Source organism: Maniola jurtina, chromosome 2 (assembly GCF_905333055.1).
Source record: "Maniola jurtina chromosome 2, ilManJurt1.1, whole genome shotgun sequence".
NCBI classification, from domain to species: domain Eukaryota; kingdom Metazoa; phylum Arthropoda; class Insecta; order Lepidoptera; family Nymphalidae; genus Maniola; species Maniola jurtina.
The window spans coordinates 13,942,142-13,963,765 of NC_060030.1; the positions used below are offsets into that span (position 1 = coordinate 13,942,142).

Sequence of the window (21,624 nt, forward strand, 5' to 3'; positions counted from 1 at the left end):
GATGTATTCGATTGCGGAAAAATTGCATCAATCATTTTTACATTTATCATTGAATTGTTGTGATTGGCTGAATTTATGGTGTTCTTGTTGCAACAATGCGTTGTAGCCAATAGTGAGCGAGCGTCAACCAATTATTATAAAAACAATATAAAACCAGCTATTGGGATCGGGGCATTGTAGCTGTCATTTTATCGTAATCGAGCACCATATACCTACACATTTTGTAAGTACCATCAAGCTACGCTGTTCTAAATGATGCCAAAGAATTCGATTGTCTCATTGGTCGGTAGAAATATTTCACTGAAAAATGAATTTATTATATCGGTTGTGTAAATACTTGGCATCGTTTGCGGTTTGCTAATTGTTTTTATAAACACCTCATTTTCTATTTATTTACTTACAACAGTATTTCACGTTTTGTCTCTAAGAGATATACATCCTTCACAAAATAAAGGATCTTGAGTCATTTTGGACCAATCCCCCAACCATGTTGAGTCTTGAAACAGATGCCATATGAAAGCTTTTGGGGTAGGTACAGTTTATTACATACTATGGTGGCCAAGTTCAAATGAGAACATGTTGTTTTGGTATATTTTCAAAACTAAAAGCATTAGGTAATTGCAGTTATTATTTATCGTTTCGACAGATCAAGCAATTAATGTACCTACCCCAATTGTTTTCATATAGCATTGGTTTTAACTTTTTACTCTGTTGGGGGATTGGACCACGGTACATCCTATTGGGGGATTGGACCAGGATGCACACATTTTTCTCCAAGCTCCTTTATGTGTAGCTCAACGTGATGTAATATGAACTTTTCTTATAAATAATTTTTGTAAAGCTTCGATATTACTTTCATGCACTCGGAACTTCGTAGACTGTTGGAAATAACAATTGTTATTACGATAACTTACAAACGTTCAGAATCAAATAAATCATATCTTTTCTTTTCGTTTCATCTATTTATCGGTCTGTAAGGCAACGAATCAAATATTTTCAGTTATAATGAAAATTCTTTATTTGTTTAATAATAATAGGTACAATATCAAATGGAGGTCTTTTACTTTTGGAACCTCTCGTTTCGTATAATATATTGGATTTCCGATTTACTTTCAACGTTTCTCATGTAACTTCCATTTCCTTGTTGGTTCACGTTTCGAATAATGAGTTACTTAATGATTAGTTAAAACATTTACTCAGTCTCGTACACGATAACTAACTACAAGTTAAACTTTGCCCTTCCATTAGTATCAAGTTTAGAGATAATTACACTTCCTACAAAGAAAACTGCTTTTGTTGTTGCTGTTTACAAACACAACATGTAAAGTTAATATGAAGCTACATATAAGTATAGTGTAAATTCTAATTTTAAGTATGTGTATTAGCTCCAGGTATGTGATTTCAGTGCTTACACTAACTAGATTTCCGAAACAATATAAAAAGCATAAGCTTAACTTACTTATTTAATTTATCGTAACTAATTTTGAAATAGAAGATTTAACTGAATAATTTTTAAATATAAGACTTCATTCATTTTTTAATTATTTCATATGGCTATAGTAGTGCTCTTTGACAGAACGGTAAGACGTTTGACCCATTTGGCACGTGAATACGTGTTTAAAAGAAACTTCATCCTTTACTTTCCTTAGAAAAATATGACCACATTTCTTTTTTTTTTCATAGGAAAAATATGGTTTCTTCAAAGTTTCATTATGGTTTTTATTAAATGGCTCTATTTGCGATTTGCACCAGTTGGTAGATTTATTGTTCCTAAACGATGTTTGGTAGAAACTAATCTTCCGAGCTATTCTGAGTGTGGTCTAAGAATTGCAATGTCACACTGTCACAGTTCACGACAATTATGAAAGTAACAAAATCTCGAGGCTGCACCTGTCAAATGTAGGCTATGAAACGACTACTTAGGTGTATGACATGAGCCGTCGTGCGAGCGTGCAGCGTGGCAAAGAGTTTTAGATATTTGATTTCACGTCATCCCTGATGGTCAAATAGTACGCGATAGCTCAAGCTGGCAATCGGGGTATGAGGCGGGGGGACGCCCCGCACATCCGCACGTCACCCACGCTATTCCGCAAGCAGTTAGCGTGGAGGCTGTGCGGGTGTTCGGGACGTCCCCATCTCGATTGCCATCTCGACCTGTCGTGTACTATACCTAATATTAGGCGGAATCAGGATCAAATTGAGAGCTCCTTCACTCTAGTTCACTCTGACACTGTAGTCTGTCAAACTGAAAAGGACAGATTGATGACGTTAGCTTACAAAGTATCAGAAGATGAGATAATATCCCATAAATCTACGATAGAGTCACGTGGTCACCGTCGTGTTAAATGACGTATCGCAGATCTACACGCCCATTCGCGTGTGACACGAGTGAAAAAACTTGGCATTGGTCGCACGCTCGTTTTATCCTATGGCGCTGCGACAGTGGCGTCTTGATGGCGCTTGGACGTGACGTTTCTACTTACTAATTAGCTATGGTCAAGGGAATAGACAAACTAATGTGCTAATAAGTGCAGGGAAATTAGGCATTGTGCTTCGGAGGCAAGCTGGATGTTGGTATGAACCTTGATATTGTTGTTCTAAACAAATTGTCACCATTCACCATCAATCAGAGTGTCGCTAACAATCCTGCACGGGGTTAAAGGTTGCTAAAAAAGGGTTTGTTCCTGTAAATTTGGTCACTTTTACAGAAAAATTGGTCTATAATATTTTCTTGTATATGAAACCTGTTTTTGAGATATTTCGACATACAGAATGTGGAGATTATTATCTTCCTATTTATCTATTACCTTGTATAGAACAACTAAATCAAGTTTCATACCAAAATCAAACTTTGATTGAATTCGAAACTTAAAGTCGTTTTATGTTCATCAACATTGTCGATATTGTCAACTCCACACTCGAACATGGAGTAGGTACTGCATCTAAGTGTTGCTGCTTTTTTTTTAATTAATTATCCGAGTTAAATACGTATTATTTGTTACTTGATCTGTTAGATTGCGTTTAGCTATTACGGAAGCCGTGTAGATATGGTGATAGTTTAAACGTGTTCCTTCGGTTTGTTGTGAAGATTTTATTACAAAGAAATTGCGGCTGTTTCCGATTTTCTTTGGGTCAAGGCGCATCTTCAATGTAGTTCACGTATTGCTTTAAAATCAATGACAAACACGATGTATAGGCAAGTACCTAGTACAAGTATCTAGTACCTACCTCTCTAATTGGCAAATCTGTGCTACCAAAAGTTCATTGACTGCTCAAAATATGCAGCGCAAAAGATATGAATGCTAAAAAGCTTGGGTTTATAAGTTAACTGAATGTTTTTTCAGCAAAACAACCTGAATTCACCTCCCAGCTCTCTCGAGTGGCGTGCGCATTTACAAGTTAAAAAGTTGAAAATTACCTGTTTTCTCAACCGTATCCCCGTTTACCTAGCGAAACTTGAATTTCAAACTTCAACTAGGAAATAAGTTAAAACCAATGGCAGGTTAAAATCTCAAACATACAATGTTGCGATATTGAGTGGTGGAAAACTGGTTTACATACTTTGCAGTCAGTTATCTTTAACACCTAGTTAGTGGAACTTCTTTATCAGTGGATGTAAGTACCTACCTACTTATATTTCGTACTCAACTTTTCATTAACCAAGTGTCTACCTATAATAGATATCTGATAAAAATATATATTTCAAATTAACCATGAACTAAAAAAAAAAAAATCAACGAATAGTAACACAAATTTTAACAGCGAGATATTCCCTTTCAGTTTTATATTTTGTTTTTTTTACATGTTGAGGATTAAATTTCAGGATAGACTAATCCTTTTTTGCCTATTTAATATGGTTCATATAGTCAATCATCCAATGCCTCTGACCAATAACTATCCCTTTGTTAAAATGAACATGAAAATGTATAGATCGCGTATAATGTCGTGAGGTGATGCAACATGAGACTACCCAAGAATCTTCTTCTTCCAGCCCTTATCCCATGCTACGTGGGGTCGGCACAACATGTCTTCCTCTTCCACTCTCAGATAATATAATAATAATAATAATAAGCCTTTTATTTTCTCTCTTCATTTCACATTTGGTTATTTTACAATATAATTATATACTAGTCATTATGAACAACATCATATTAAACAATTATAACTTATCTTACAGTAGTTTATATTTTTAGATAAACAAAAAAAAAAGATTACAAAAACTAAATTACATTTTTAAAATAATATAAAGTAGTGTACCTAGAGTTATTATTGATATTGTTTAAAATTACATTTTTTTTTACATTTTTACATTCAGGCCTACACTCTCAGATAATAAATTCGCTAAAATAAAAATTCTGTGTTCTTTAAGAAAAAATGGCTTGAGCCACACTTGTTTCGAAGATAAACTAAGATAAGACAGAGCAACACGCAGCCTTTAAAATGTAAGCCTTATCTACAAAGTGCGAACTACAATAGACCGTTCTCAAGACCTATTTAGCGGAGCTTACGAGACCCGTTTCAGTTTTGTAGAAAATCTTGCTACGGCCAACTACATTGTATCTAGATTGGTACAAAGTGTCTAAACGCCATTTTATTTAACTGCGCATATTAATAGGAAGCACTTTACAAATAAAATCTTAGGTATACTGACAGAAGCTAAATTTTAAGGCTGAAATCTATAGCGCAGCTTTGACTTTGCTCAGACTTAAGACACTGTTAAAACGAGACAGCGTTATGCCGCTGGCATGAATCTGTCTCCTTTTAACTGAAACTTGAGTCTTAAGTCAAAGTGCGCTCTATCCTCAACCTAAATGTAGTTGAGTTGGAGTTGTCAAAGTGAACATAGAAATGAAAGCTAATCCGTATATTGATAAAATATCATAAATATTCCAACAATACTAAAAACCTTGACAAAAATAATATCATGTTTGCTCATTCGATTCTAATATTATACAGTCAAAGTTACGAAGGTTTTGACTCTACAACCCCTATATTATGTATTAGGTAACCTTTTAATTGATGCTCTAAACGTATAGATGTATATAAAACGGAATATTATACTTACACGTATATTTATTTACATTTTAGATCTGAAACTAAACTGTTTGGTTTGAGTAAAGTTGCGGACCAACTTTTTAGTATATTTATTGAATTTATCGTCAAAAAGCCATATGAAAGGGACGAGTTGCCAATGAGACGAGCTGCTAAATGGATGAAATGTGAATTGGACGAGCTGCGAATGGGACGGGATGCGAATAGGACGAGTTGCGAACGTGGGACGAATTGCGCATAACATTTGACGCCTGCCAGTGACAAGAAGAAGTACGAAGTTCCATAACTGTCGTGAACTGTTCCCATAACCTAATATTTGACATACCTATCGTTGATTCAGGATCCAACCGAGAGTTCCCTCACTAATAGTTTACTCTGTCCGACTGTACAAAACACTACTCTCGATTTCTCGAATACTATTTTTGTTTTTATAACACTTACACTTGTATAAGGTTTTACAGAGCTGTGTGTACTGTAGATACATAATTTACTTACGGCATTTAAATTGACGACTTCGGACGAAATCCTCAGTTTCCTCCAGTCTGTCTTTGAAATTACGATGGAGCTTCACATAATATATTCAAGAGGATATTATTCCACAAATAGTAAAATACCCATATATTCTTATTTTTATTATAATGATTAGCAATATTATTAGCGTTATTATATTTAAATCTACTTTAATACCTATACCTACATAATTGTATGTTTATTATAAATACAATACCATAGGATCCCTTAGTAAATGTTCATTAGAATCCATGTTAGCCCACGAGTAACGGCATGAAATAATAAAATACAAATAATATATCATTCATACCTACTTGCCTTTAAAAGATTCCTACATGCCTCCATCATTACTAGTTTCCATTATTTTTAAATAAAACGATCTAGAATCTACGATTTACCATAAAATATACTTTAACTTTATTACCATCTTATCTTTATCTGCATTATACTTTATATCTTTTGAACATTCCCACGATATTTAAAAAGAAATCACACTAATATTATAAAGGCGAAAGTTTGTATGTGTGTGTGTGTGTGTGTGTGTGTGTGTGTGTGTGTGTATGTTTGTTACTCCTTCACGCAAAAACTACTGGACGGATTTGGCTGAAATTTGGAGTGGAGATAGATAATATCCTGGATTAGCACATAGGCTACTTTTTATCCCGGAAAATCAAGGAGTTCCCACGGGATTTTGAAAAACCTAAATCCACGCGGGCGAAGTCGCGGGCATCGGCTAGTTGTTGATAAATCTTAACGTTATTAATTTAAAGACTATTTTCGCTGATTCGCGTAAATTATATCTTCATTTAAATTATATATAGTTTTATTGCAGTGTGCATTTTGGTTGGAGCAAAATTGTTATGCACCATTTCCTGTTCAGCTTACCTAAATGTCTAGTAGAAGATCAATATCTTTATGACTGCATACGAGATTTATATCGTTAGGTACTTTGCATAAATAGTTATATTTACGAGTTTTGAACAGACTTTTGATTCCAATACATATAATGAGTACTTAACTAGCTGTGTCCACTTTTTCATGAAAATTACATTTTTTTAAAGCAAGCACTATGCTTTGAAAATAATTTATGATTGGTGATTAAGTTTCATTAAGATTGTTTTGTTTCCAATCTAAACATCGCGATCAGCTTCAATAGTTATAACCAAAGTATATAATGCTGATTGCTCTTACGTTAAGCAATTAAAAAGATCGCACACAGTCGAGGCGAATTTTTCAATCTATAGCTATTGATTTATACCTGCAGTAACGAAAAATGCACGAGCAGAGGACATGTCAGAGCTGCCGTTAACTGTCATCGATACAGCAGCCGAATCTTGCTGCTACCGTCACACATATTATCTTTAAATAATGAGAATTTGTAATATTTTCTAATATTACAAACCAAACCTACAGCCTTGGCGGTTTTGTTTTGTCTAATCTTGATAGTTCGCAGTGGTATGCGATCACCTTTAAGCCCCTCATTGGAACTTCTCCATATAGGGCGATACACAAAAAGCTAAGAATATTCGTAATGTATCTACTTCCTTAATTTTTTAAGGATGGCGTTAAATTTCTAAGCATGCAACTTCCTTTAAGCCAAAATTAACGGAAACTAGTTCTTTTGCGATGTTTCGGAAGCGGTGGGCACGAACAAAAAATATTAATTGATTAAACGTTACCCAATAGAGGTTACCTGTAGAGGTTGCGTGACAAAAGGATTGCAGACTGGTGTTAGCAGTTATTGCTTCCTGTATTTTAAAGTTAGCTGTGATAGCCAAGTGGTTAAGACGTCCGCCTCCTATTCGGGAGGTCGGGGGTTCGATCCCGGGCACGCACCTCTAACTTTTCGGAGTTATGTGCGTTTTAAGCAATTAATATATATTTCACTTGCTGTAACTTGAAGAAAGACATCATGAGGATACCTGCATAACTGAGAGTTCTTCATAATATTCTCAAAGGTGTGTGAAGTCTGTCAATCCGCACTGGGCCAGCGTGGCAGACTATGGCCTAAACCTTTCTCATTCCGAGTAGACCCGTGTTCAGGTAGTGGGCTGGTGATGAGTTGATAATGATGATGATTTTAAGTTACGCGGTAAATGCTCGATCGGTATTTTGTTTTTTTTTATTTAGAATGAACCTTATTTGGAGCCTTTGCACACGACTCTTTTTCATTCGAGCGCGACAATGTCGAAGGCTCTATACTTTTTGCTTATTATCTCAGTTCCCTTCTTTATTTATAGCTTTGTTCGTGCAAAATTTTTTGATTACGCCCGTTGTGCACGTTGACATTATTAAAGGATAACCTTAGAATGCAATTTTATGATAAAATCTGCTTACAAATATGTATAGGTTAATTAACTTAATATTTAAGAAGCAAATTAGTAAATTGTGGTTTATTTCCGTTTGATACATTCTCATAAAATGCGGTATTTGGCGTATGTTAACTTAACTCTTCATTTTATTAATTACGTGTATGGAAATGTATAATAGGTACATTATACAAAAAAATAATGAGTGACTGAGATGACAACATGGAGCTCACACCGCTCTGACTAAGTATCTTGAGATCTCATCATATTATGTAGGTTCCCTCTATAACTTAGATTACTAAGACAAAACTACTAAGAAAGAATTTTGAAATACTCCCTAACGGGATCATTAAAAACAAAAATTCTGATGAATTGAGAACCTCCTCCTTTTTTAAAGTCGGTTAAAAACTTAAATCCACGCAGACGAGGTAGCAGGAAGAATTTAATATTCCCTATTTATACTAATATTATAAAGAGGTAAAGTTTGTAAGGTTGTTTGCTCTGGAACTACTGAACCGATTTTAAAAATTCTTTCACAAGTAAAAAGCTACATTATTCCCGAGGAACAGGCCGTACCTATTTTATTTAAAAAAATTAACGATTCCCACCGAAAATTCTAATAAGCTACGTGTGCGAAGCCGGGGCGGATCGCTAGTAATCAATAAAGATGACTAAGGTATAGGTTTCTTCCCACTTGATATTGGAAAATCATTCACTAGTAAATACTAAATAGGAAAACTACACATAATATTATGCCTATGTATGTAGGAGTGACGTGAATATGGAGTAGATAAGTAATTAGTATTTTTTATGGAATCATTAGTGTAGAGTCAAGTAAGACGGGCCTTATTTTTATTCCACACCATGTTTGTACTTGACTACAAACTCTGAAAAGAACTTATCGGAAAAATACCAATATCTTTATCCAAAGTCAAAGAGAACAGCTAGATACTAATAAGCTTGTAGCAGTAATTTCATATAGTCCGTATGAGGGCAAACTTGATCTAATAGTTAGAAAATCAAAAACCTGTAATATTAAAGTTCTAAATGACTAGTGAAGTCATCTAAATATAGAAAAGAAAAGACTGATTTATCACGCACAGCTCAAACTAATGGTCAATCGGGCTGGGCATGCAGATCGCAATTACTATGTAAACAATAGACATCTTCAACAATAGAAAATTCAACCCCTCACCCTCTGAAGCTTATATAGCGGTTTGAATTTCGCGGACGAAGTCACGTGCATAAGCTAGTAAATAATAAATTAATGTTCATAAGTCAACGGTCTTAGTTTTGAAAATAGTAACCAATTAACGTGTTCACAGCTGAAACACGCACCATTTCATCTAGAATTAATAATAGTAGTAGTAACAGGCTATAACTTAAATCCAAAAGAAAATTACAACAGACCACGCTAAAGTTCTCACAGTCCTCGACCTTGATCCCTTTACGCTCGACCCTATAACGACCTAGTTATATCGAACAGCTTGGACGATGCACCTCTCAATTGAATATGTGCATCTAATGGAACATCCGCTTCTGATAACGATACTCAATTCGCAGCTACTTTTAAGTGCACTTTCGGTTTCGTTTAGAGGTTCTCTTAAATAGATATTTATATAGACTGATGCATTGAGACTGTCAGTCATGCAGCTGACCTTTCCGGTCATGTTGGATTGCAGTTCAGTCTGACTTTGAGAGTAAGGGAATACACAATTTGTGTACACACTTGTGCGCTATAATTCTCCAGCCGCCATGACCGAAATTCGCTTAGGTGTGTTCTGGTATAGATATTACCATATAGGTGACATAGAAGAAGATATGATATAAATGTAAACAAAGCTTAGGTATATTTCGGATGTGGTTAACAATCCTTACTCAGGGTTTTTGCTATCAGCAACAGAAGGATTCGGACATGTTTGAAATATGCAATAATAAATAAAATAAATAAATATACTTTTATTCGGGACTATAAAGTTAGGCGCAAACACAGTACATAGAATGAAAACGGATAAAACATAAAAACTAATAAATTAAACTTAAAAACCTAAATATTTATCTAAAACATAACTTACTGAGCTTTCCATGCATTTCGGCCGAGACGACCACCGCTATTTCGTAGTTCTAATCTATACTAATAAATAAAATTGGAGTGTCTGTCTGTAATTTCGAAATAACTACCTCATATTAAGCTCATATGGTTATTTGAACGATACCATAACTGAATCACACGTTTTTAAAATTTTTGTCTGTCTGTCTGTCTGTCTGTCGTCTGTCTGTCTGTTTGAAAAGGCTAATCTTTGGAACGGCTGAACCGATTTTGACGGGACTTTCACAGGCAAGTAGAGGATTGACCAGGGCGTAAAATAGGCTACTTTTTTAACCGACTTTTAAAAAGGGAGTTGTGTTTTTCTACCTATGTACACCGAAATCTCCGAGATTTGCGTCATTTCTTTTTTAATCGATAGAGGAACTTTGCGACATTGTTTCATAAAAAATTTGGAGTCCAACTCCTCAATTCTGATGCTGCAGGGGATCTGACCAATCCACGCGGGCGAAGCTGCGGGCATCAGCTAGTAAATAATAAACTTGTACTGCAAAGGCACGGTGATCCTCTGAGCCGAATTGCATGGAATTTCAATGAATCTTATATCTAAAAATAAACAATTATAAAATCTAAATAATAGTAAAAATCAGAATGCGTGTCTGTGGCGCCAAACTGTCCCAAAAAGGGAATCGCCTCAGCATAATGCTGTAGTAGTGTAATATACACATAGTAAGCATAAACTTATTATCTACTGGGTCTCTCTGAGTATCAAATACTGGGTCTCTCTTACTTGATGTTGTGCACATTTTTTAATGTTATGTTACATTGACTCTGTCTGGAAGAGTAAGGTGTCTCTGCAGACCTTTCGTCGGAAAAGGCTACCCTCCAAGAATAAACGATCCTCAAGTTATTCTACGTCCTTGTCATACGTTTCTCAACTGAATATCACTCGCTATGATTAAAATTGTAATTGCGTTCGCATATTAATAAAGTGAAAGTCATATTCGTGCTACAATTAACCCATGATTTACATTTCTCACGAATTAACCTGATAATGTTAGAATTTTTAATTTAGCCTTCTTATATCCACGTGCTGCCAAAATTGTGCGTTGTATTATTATGACTTATGACGCACTTATAACTAGGAAGGTCGATATTAACGCCAAGGTTGATTGTCAGTCAAATAATAACGCAGGCAGAGACGCAGTTATTTGGAAATTCTTGGACAATTGTCAGTCCCTACGCGTAACGTCTGAGTGAAGTAGCGTTATGTTGTTTGAGCTTAACAAGTACTTTAATAGAGTCTTGTTACCGTATTACAGTTAATGTGCTATTGCCAAATTTAAACAAGCCGTAATAAGGTCAATAAAGATACCTACTACTATCTTAGGAGTTAGATCTATTCAAAGAATTTTCCGTGTATAAACTCGTATGTATGGGTTTATTCACGCTAGACACAGCATCTAGCATTTGTGGTAGTTAGTTAGCCGTTGCAAACAGAAATGTTACTTTATTGAAATAGGTTGACCTTAGTTTCAGACTTTACCTTAGTTTCAGACTCACCAAACTTACTTTAGAATCGTATTAATTAAACACTGCTCTCACTACTAACTATATCGTTCCGGTACAATGCCGTGTAGAAACCAAAGCAGTATTGGTTAAATGAAAACTGCCAACCCCCCCCCCCCCCCCCAGGTTAGCCCCCTTCCGTCCTTGACTGCATCATCACTTACGATCAGGTGAGATTGCAGTCAAGGGCTAACTTGTATCTGAATAGAATATAAAATAAAAAAGTTCTTATGGCTGTTATTTTTATATTTTTATAATATCGTGATAATACCTTAACCCCTTCGTGACTGCCACTTTAATTCAAATGAAACCATGGCTATCGCGTCCAAGAACTTAAAAAATTATATTTTAAGTTCAATGTTATAATCATCATCATCATCATCATCATCATCAGCCTGTGGACGTCCACTGCTGGACATAGGCCTTCCCTAAAGAGCGCCACCACACCCGGTCCTCAGCCTTCCTCATCCAGCCACTTCCCGCCAGCCGCTTAATATCATCGGTCCATCGTGCTGGAGGGCGTCCCACACTACGTTTGCTTAAACGCGGTCTCCACTCAAGGACTTTCCGGCTCCAACGGCCATCGCCTCTACGACAAGCATGGCCTGCCCACTGCCACTTCAGCTTGCTAATAGTTTGGGCTATGTCAGTGACCTTGGTTCTCCTGCGGATCTCCTCATTTCGGATCTTATCCCTCAAGGAAACTCCTAACATAGCCCTCTCCATAGCTCGCTGAGCAACTTTGATTTTCTTTGGTATTATAACATTGAACTTTCAATGTTATAATACCTAAGTATAATAGATTTTTATTTGACGTCACGTCATATTTTTTTTTATTTAATGCTATCGAATATAAATGCTATAAAATATATAGGTAACAACTAACAACACTAAGAGGGCACAAAAGTTGAAAGAAACTGATTGTTTTTTCCACGGCGGCCCTATAAAAATCGGGCCTCGGGTAACTGTCTACCTATTTACCATTCAAACTACAGGGATTTTAGTAGGGGATGTGAGACTAGATCGATGTGACAGTATCAAAAGGCTTTGAGGAAATTGTCTCTTCCTTGGCTTTGAAACTCAGCTCGCTCCGCGTCGCGGTGGGAGTCTCAGCGAGCTGAGTCCCTATGTACAAGGACCCCGGATGGGTTCGAAACTTAAGTCGGGCTTACATCGACTATTGACTATTGAGTATAGCCGTAACAATTTATACTTATAATGGAAATCACTCATGATAGTTTAAACTTTAAAATGACACATATCGTCTGAATGATTCCCTAAAGAAGTCCCTATCTTGCCTGTAATTGGTTTCCGAAGCATTTGCTATTGTTATTTATTTGTAGTTTGGTGATCGGCAATGCTATTTGTGATACGCTGCGGGGCGCGCGAAATGTTCGCGTGGGCTGAAAGGGTTCTACGGGGGACGTAATTTATCTCTAAAAGGTTCTTATTTATTCTTCGTGGGAGGAGTCTTATGACTCATTCTAAGAATAACTAACTAAAACTATTATTAAGTATACATAAATAGATTAAGAATGCCACCCATATGAAAACATACGTATAATTAAACAATGGTTTTGCGGCTAAACCGAAGTTTGCATCCTGGAGGCGGACTAAAGATATTGTTTGTCACGGAAAATCAAAGTTTCCACGGGATTTTTAAAACTTAAAACCACGTGGATGAATTTACTGGCATTAGCTTGCAAGTAAATAAACGAATGACTGCCTTCGGTCATAAATCATTCTCGTTTACGAGCTTTTAAATGTTGCATTCAACACTTGTATTATTGAGTGTTGACATTTACTTTTCACAAAGGTTACATGCAAAGTAAGCAAGTGCTTTTTACCCGACTGCGGTAAAGCCAAAAGAAAGGGTTATAATTTTAGCAGTCTATGTATTTATGTGTGTTCCACCGTAGCGCCTAAACTACTGAGCCGATTTAGATGAATGAGGTGTCAATCGATTAGTTGTTATAGTCCCGGTGACATAGGCTACAATTATTTCTCAATATGTGCTGAGGAGAGCCACCGAGGGGGTTTTCAGAAATCCCACATAACCCGAGCGGGTATCTTAAGATTTTCCACTCGAAAATTAAAGGAGAAGACGGCACAAAATTACACCACTATTTATTACTCGCTAAAGTGTGTGACGCACACTTTACAGCTATTAGTTAGCGCGAAACATAATACGGCAAAATGTTTGTCTGCCTAAAAGCATATTGATTAGTCTAGAAACGTCAGGCAAAGCTGAAATGACCACTTAGAAGCGTGTCTGACCGTCTGTCTGGGTTTTGCGGGTCGCTAGGCGTTGTCTTGTAGGTACTATGACAGGCGTCAGCTATTGTGACCAGTGATCACGTAAAGTTCTTTTGTTGTAACTATTTGACCTACCTACCTAAATCTAAGTAGTGATAGTATTGTAGTTAAAACGTTAGCCTCCCACTCCTGGGGCTGAGGTTCGGTCCCGGGTATGCACCTGCTTTAACGACGAAGAAAAACATCATGAGGAAACCTGTATGCCTGAGAGAGTTCACCAATAGTATTCTCAAAAGTGTGTGAAGTTTGCCAATCCGCATTTTTTTAAAATAAAAAATAGCGAGCAAACGAGCTGGAGGGTCACCTGATGTTAGGTGATTACCGCCGCCCATGAAATTTTGCAGCACCAGAGGAACCGCCGATACCTACGTTGCCGGCGTTTGGCCAGCTTAGTGACGCTATAATGTCCTAAACCCTTCTCATTCTGAATTCGCCGGCCCACTACTGAAAGTGCTGTAGTGCTGGCGATGAATTGATAATGATGATGATGTCAACCTAAATCTTCCTATAAAACTAGCTTATTCCTGCGATTTTGTTCGCGTGGATTTACATAAAATGCATAATTTATATGCATTTTATATAAATCCAGTATAAATGTTTTTAGGTAAATCATAATAAATGATTTAAGTATAGTATATTAAAGAAGCCGCGCCGTTAGAATTTTCTAGTCGTGCACCTAGAGGTGCCCTACCAGGAAGGATTTAGGATTTCTAAACCAATCAGGTTATTGTTAGATGACGTGATACTAATTTTTGCTCGCCATCTCTCACTAATTTTTAATTGGTCGGCTCTGCTTCAATGGAAACGCACCCTTAAACTTGGAAACGTTGCTCTACAAAAAGTAACTACGATGTGGATGAACCTTGAGCTCTTGCGTACAATATAATATTTTTATATTCACAAGTTTATAGTTGACCCGTGACTTCGTCCGCGTGGACTTCCCGAATATCAAATCCTTATTTAACCCTCTTAGGGGTTGAATTTTCAAAAATTCTTTCTGAGCGGATTCTAACATAATAACTATCTGCATGCAAATATTGGTATTTTCAACTGTATTTTAAACAAACCTTTGAGCGTTTCGGCAATGAAAGTGTATGAATTTGTTAGTGATTCTCTCAAATTGTTGTAGTTTTAGGTATAAACCTAGTTTAATTTTAATTTAGATTGTACCGATGGGGCTGGCATATAGGACACCTATAAAAGCCCCTTAAAAATATTAGAATAAAAATAAAAAAAAAACTATCTGCATGCCACAGCCCGAACCGAACTGTTCAAATAATTTAATCTGTGCGTTTATAGATCAGTCAGTTAGTCAGTCTACTTTTCCTTTTATTTTCCTTCGGATAAATGTTGTCGCCTTGTAGTAACGTTATTAGCCGTACGGTTCATTCACATCGCATGCCAATAAAATGCATGCTCCATTCATAATGCATTAATTAAACCGCGCATGGGCCGACTAGATTATAGGTATAGCCATACAAAACACAATTTATTGTTACGATTACAATATTTATTACTTACGTTGTTAATATGCGTCGATTCGAATTAATGCCTTTCATGTTTTTTTTGGTTCGTATTTTTAATTTTTATTACTAACTCGGCTAGGTACCTACTTAATATAATAACGGCCGAATATACCTACCCAAATGTGTCTACGTTACTTAGGACTGATTTTCAATCGTCAAATATTTTTTGTCTAAGGAATAAATTTGAGATTTTGACAGATTTCCTTTACCTTCCTATTTCTTCTAATTTATTCCTCAGATAAAAGTTATTTGACCCCTTTGAAAAATCAGTCCTTAATCTAATAAAATATTACTCAAACAATTATTTAATAATAATTCTAAATAGGTATGGGCCTTTAACATTCAGGTCATACAAAGATAAAAACAAATTACGCATTATATGTATTAATAGCTAGTTATTAATCTATATTTACTATTAATAATTTATCTATCACGTTTATTTTCTACTCATAATATGTCGCATAGTTTAAATATTCTGTTATTGATATCATTATTATCAATGTAAAGAACCAATTAATTTATCTTTTACTCATTCATTTTATCTATTTTTTACTTTCCGCCGAAGGAGATTATTAAATAATACAACAATAATAATGAATCATTAATTAAATAATTGTATTATGGTAGTGTAGTAGTAAATAGTGTATTAATAATTGTATATAAACTAGATGTAAAGAACCAATTAATTTATCTTTTACTCATTCATTTTATCTATTTTTTACTTTCCGCCGAAGGAGATTATTAAATAATACAACAATAATAATGAATCATTAATTAAATAATTGTATTATGGTAGTGTAGTAGTAAATAGTGTATTAATAATTGTATATAAACTAGATTATGCCCACAACTTTGATGCATTTAGATTCTTAAAAATCCCGTAGGAATTCTTACTTTTTATCCCGGAAAATCATTCCGATATAAAAATGCTTTATGTTTGTCTCCGGGCTGTCTAAATCGGTGTATCTCTCGGTCTAGCTCTGTACCAGATTTCGTCAAAAGCAGTTAAATGGATAACGTGATAACGTGAGACAGCCAGACATACATTTTCGTAATAGATGGTGCCGCGACTAGCGACCGGACCCCATTCAAACATAAAACTACTATGTTACCTATTACACTTCAAAACTTTCTTCGGCGCGGTCGGTTGCACCACTAGCGAATAAAGCTCAAAAACCGTTCAAGTGCGAGTCGGATTTGCACACGACGGATCCGTACCATCACACATGATATACTTAACAAATACTACGTGCTTTTTATTTATTTTTGATTTGCATGGCTGCCATGTTGAAATTTTTATTATTTGTTGTTATAGCAGCAATAAAAATACACACAGAAAGTTTCAACTCTCTACGTAATATGGTTCACGAAATACAGTCCGCGGACAGACAGACTAGCGGACAGTGGACGCTTAGTAAGAGTCCCTTCTGATACGGAAACGTAAAAACGAAAGAAATCGAATATGTAGAGAAACTGTTTTTGTATCCAAACTTCAATTCCGACCAAAGTAGGTTCAACTAAAAGTCTGCGGTCAGTTGCGCCAAACTTTTTCGAAATCTCATGTAAGTGACACAGGCACGATCGGTTCAACTTCTCAAAATCTTATCGCCCACCGTTATTTCCCGAAAATGCATCAGAAAGCGTCGTCGTTTGCATAACGTTCATGCGAAAATGTTTAATTAACACCGCCTCGCACATTTATTTTGAAAGCTTAATTTGCAAATATTTTATCTTGAATTCTTTACATGAGGATTAATGTAAGGCGCGCATAATATATACATGTGTGTACGATGTGTGCATAAGTGCTCATTTTCTTGAATTTTCTAAGAGATGCCCAAAAACTTGTAATCGTTATTGAAATTACGTTGCCTGGTGAACAAGGTGATCAAAATCCATACTTCCATACTACCCATACTATTAATATTATAAATGCAAAGGTGTGTCTGTCCTGTCTTGTCTGTCGCAAAGGTGGTTCCTCTGGTGCTGCAAATGTTCATGGGCGGCGGTAATCGCTTAACACCAGTTACCCGTCAGCTCATTTTGCTTCCTATTTAAATATATTTAAAAAAACATCACGCGACACTTATAACGATAATTTCTTTTGCTATTTTTTTATCGTCTCATTATCTTTTTCATAATAGATGCTCAGCCAAATATTTTCGCCGATTGATAACGGAATAGCCTAGGCGGTTGGTTATAATTAAATTAGGCAACACTTTTAGGCTTCTGTCTGACATTGATTATTATTATTATGAGGATTTGCTAGGAGTCGAAAATACTGCGGCGGCTAAATCTATTAAAGCCGGGTCTCAGAGCCAGAAATAGCAATTTAGGCTTTTTCAAATTCAGGTGGAACGGCTGCTTTTTGATTAAATGTTAAAAGGCACGGCGCAATGTGTTGGCACGGTTCTACAACGTTATTTGCTATACCTAGGTACATAGACGTGTTAGTACTAGAGCAAACAAATTTTTTTTATAGACTAGTGCTTGGCTGACAAGTGATGATGCATGCATGGAACTAAAAACAATATTTTTTATACATATAATAAGGAGAGCTATATGAAGTTTGAGAAAATATTTCTGGCTTTAAGTAAATATAATCAATTTGTAAGCTCAAAGCTGTGTTAAAAGTAAGCTCTAACTGATAACTGTACTGTGTGTTGTAGCTACTGTGTTATAGCTAGTGCCTAGTAATCGTAGTAGTGTAATAGGCGGGGAGCCACCAATCCTAAAAGCTCCGTGATCACGGATTATAATATTTTTAGTAAAAAATAAAAGTTAACGTTTAGACGAACAAGATTTGCTTGGTCGGCGTGGATTTGATTGGCCGGAAATATTTTAATTAAATTATTTATTATTAAATTTCCATATTTTTTTCCGTCATCACGGATTTTGATCAATCTTATATAGAATCGTGTGAAATATTATGTTCAACAAGAAAAAATCCGGCCGACCAATGATTTTTAGCCGGAAAGGTCACGCATACCTATTTGAATGGTGTGATAAGGGGTAAAATTTATCCATTATTACGGAAATCTTTTTTTTTTTAATACACGCGTTTTAATGTCACATTTATAATTATCTTGGTATGCGTGCTTACAAACTGCCAAAAGTATCGCGCATACCAAATTTTAACTCTTCGCTTTTTAACGGTTTCTATATTTCTGTAAAGAGTGAGTGAGGCAGATTTTTGGATGGACACTACATGTAGCTCAATTATTAAAGACAAAAAAGTTTTTTTAACAGTTGAAGACAAGTGTTTTGTGTACACTCATAGTAATGAAATAATAACTCGAATACTAGATGAAAATTATAAATGCTACCATGAAGAAGCTGATAAAAGATTTTTTTTCCACTTAAACAAATGTTCGCCTCAACAAAAAATCCTCATAAAATCATTAGATACTGACGTGTTAATTATTTGTCTCGGAAACATACATAAATTAAAAGAGCAAGAAGTACGGATCACAACCAAACCCAATTTCGAAATAAATTACGTAAATTGTACACAATTCGCAGAAAAGCTAGGTTCATCAGTCTGTCGAGCTCTACCGGGCTTCCATGCTTTTCCAGGTTGTGATTATACAGCGGCTTTTGTTCGTAAAGGAAAAATTAAAGCCAACAACCTCCTGTTAGAAAATGAAGAATATCAGAACATGTTCGAGCATTTGACAAATCCGGAATGCATAAATGATAAAGAAAAGACAGATTTAGTCCAAAGATTTACAAATGAAATAATAAATGTGACATTAAAACGCGTGTATTAAAAAAAAAAAGATTTCCGTAATAATGGATAAATTTTACCCCTTATCCACACCATTCAAACAGGTATGCGTGACCTTTCCGGCTAAAAATCATTGGTCGGCCGGATTTTTTCTTGTTGAACATAATATTTTACACAATTCTATATACGATTGATCAAAATCCGTGATGACGGAAAAAAATTATGGAAATTTAATAATAAATAATTTAATATAAATATTTCCGGCCAATCAAATCCACGCCGACCAAGCTAATCTTGTTCGTCTAAAAGTTAACTTTTATTTTTTATTAAAAATATTAGAATCCGTATCACGGAGCTTTTAGGATTGGTGGCTCCCGGACTATAATGTGATGTAACTGAATTGTTAGAAGTTCTCTACCAGTCGTGAAATGTGCTACTGGGAAAAACACAAAGTATAATAAATATCCTATATCAACAAGTGTGTCAACATATTAATAACTATGAAATTGTTTTGATAAGCATCAAATTACGAAAATTACGCTCGGAAATCTTGTGAAATGAGTGCTGTCTCGCTTTAGTCGAACAGGGATGAAAGAAACCGTAACTGTACCAGAGTGAACTTATACTATCAAATATGCTACAGTGTTCCACCGTTAGCTTCAAAGTTCAGTTGACTACGTTTAGTACAGTCAATAAACAATCTAAGTGCATTAGTACTGAGACCATAACAACGCTACGCTAAATAAAATATATTACACATATACTAATAAATGCTCAACCTTGCTTGTTACAGGTACTATGACAGTCTGCGACGTAAGGAGTGAGTCTCGAACAATGATGTTTACTGACGAATCGAAACGAATTGATCAAACAACTTAGAAATCGATTTAATGTATTCTAGCACGTGAAACTATTAACTAATTAACACATTATTATTACTGATTATCAGGGTTGTCGAAAAATCCAGGACGGAGCCTACTTCTGATCCCAAACTGAGACATGCTCGCGGGCAAACAACTTAGTAATCGATTTAATGCACGTGAAACTATTATCTAATTCGTATTATTTCCGGTTGGATTTAGGGTTATCGGAAAATCCAGGACGATCCTACTGCTGATCCAAAGCTGACACATCATGCTCACAGGCAAACAACTTAGAAATCGATTTAATGTATTCTAGCACGTGAAGCTATTGTCTAATACGTACTATTTCCGCTTAGATTTAGGGTTGTCAGAAAATCCAGAACGATCCTACTTCTGATCCAAAGCTGAGACATCATGCTCGCGGGCGAACAATTTAGAAATCGATTTAATGGATTCTACAGCACGTGAAACTTTTATCTAGTACAATTATATTATAACAGCTTATAACTATAAGGTTTTAGGTTGTTGGATAATCCAGGATGATCTTATTAATGATCCCAAACTAAGTCAGAATTCTCGTGGAAATTTATTGTTTCGAAAATCCATGGAGTTGAATGTATTTGTATTTTTTACTCTCGCTGTTTTTTTTTTTTAAGAAAGCCAGATATGGGCCAAACTCCGGTCACTTCAGCAATTGCATACTTGAAAGTTAATATGGAATTTTTTGATCCAAAAGATTAGGTCTGCATTAACTATTTGAAATCTTAGCGCTTTGAAAAGATAAACTGTTATTAACTATTAGTAATTATTATCTCCGCATACTACATTTATTGCAAAACGCTTCATAAAAGTACAAATATTTACGCGCACAATTCATATTTACCATGCTCACCGGCTGAGAAATACTAATAACGAAACAAAAAATACACACACTGATTAAAAAAATCGCTCCTACACAGGTTTGTTTTAATGGAAAAAATGCACGTGCTATTATTGCGATTTTTATATTAAGTAGTTCAAAATGTTGATTTGTTATTTTTTGCGATTAATTCACAAGTTGTTGAGCACGAATTCGTCAGTAAGCAGCATTTTTGCTTTGTGTCATTTTAGTTGTTTTTCTTTCTGATTAGAGCAACGGTGTTAACTGTTCTGAATTTAATTAAGGAGTAGGTTTTCTGTGCTAATTGATATTATATGCAACGCGCTAAAATATTGGTCTAATAGATGTCTTCATCTAAATACCTTTGTATTGATTTAGCAGTTACATTCTTTTCTTTATAATTTTCGATATTTTTTTTTAATGCGAGTCCATGATATTTTAGTCTGTTTGTTGATTTGAGACATGTAGGTAGTAGGTAGTCCGTTTTAATTCATATGTGGACACCGTCTGTACCTTGTTAATTATCGCGGGTAACAAACCTAAGTTTTATTTCCTTCACATCTACTTATAATATAATTAACTAGGTACGTATTATTTATAATAAGCTTCTGTTTTTTCTTGTTTTTATTCATGTCGTAACTCGTAACGCCATACAAAAAAATCATCTTTTGTATTATAAATATTAGGTAGGTATCTGCTTTAGTTTTTTGAATGGCGTTAGGAAGATTTTTAGCGATGTTCCCGCCAAGAAGTCTTCAAGAGCGGCAGACTCCTCAGGGTTTGAAGTTCTACATGGTTCATGGCAAGGCTACCATTGTCAACATTAAC

General features: G+C 35.4%; 1 protein-coding gene and 1 long non-coding RNA gene across 4 annotated transcripts in view; both read left to right on the plus strand.

Moving 5' to 3' along the window:
• The window catches only part of LOC123874131 (protein bunched, class 2/F/G isoform-like), a 195,877-nt gene that overhangs the window by 41,979 nt on the left and 132,274 nt on the right, over positions 1-21,624 (plus strand). The window lies entirely within an intron of this gene.
• LOC123874238 lies at positions 573-17,661 on the plus strand. Its single transcript, XR_006797872.1, has 3 exons — positions 573-623; positions 11,181-11,184; positions 17,649-17,661. It is a non-coding gene; the product is annotated as an uncharacterized LOC123874238 (long non-coding RNA).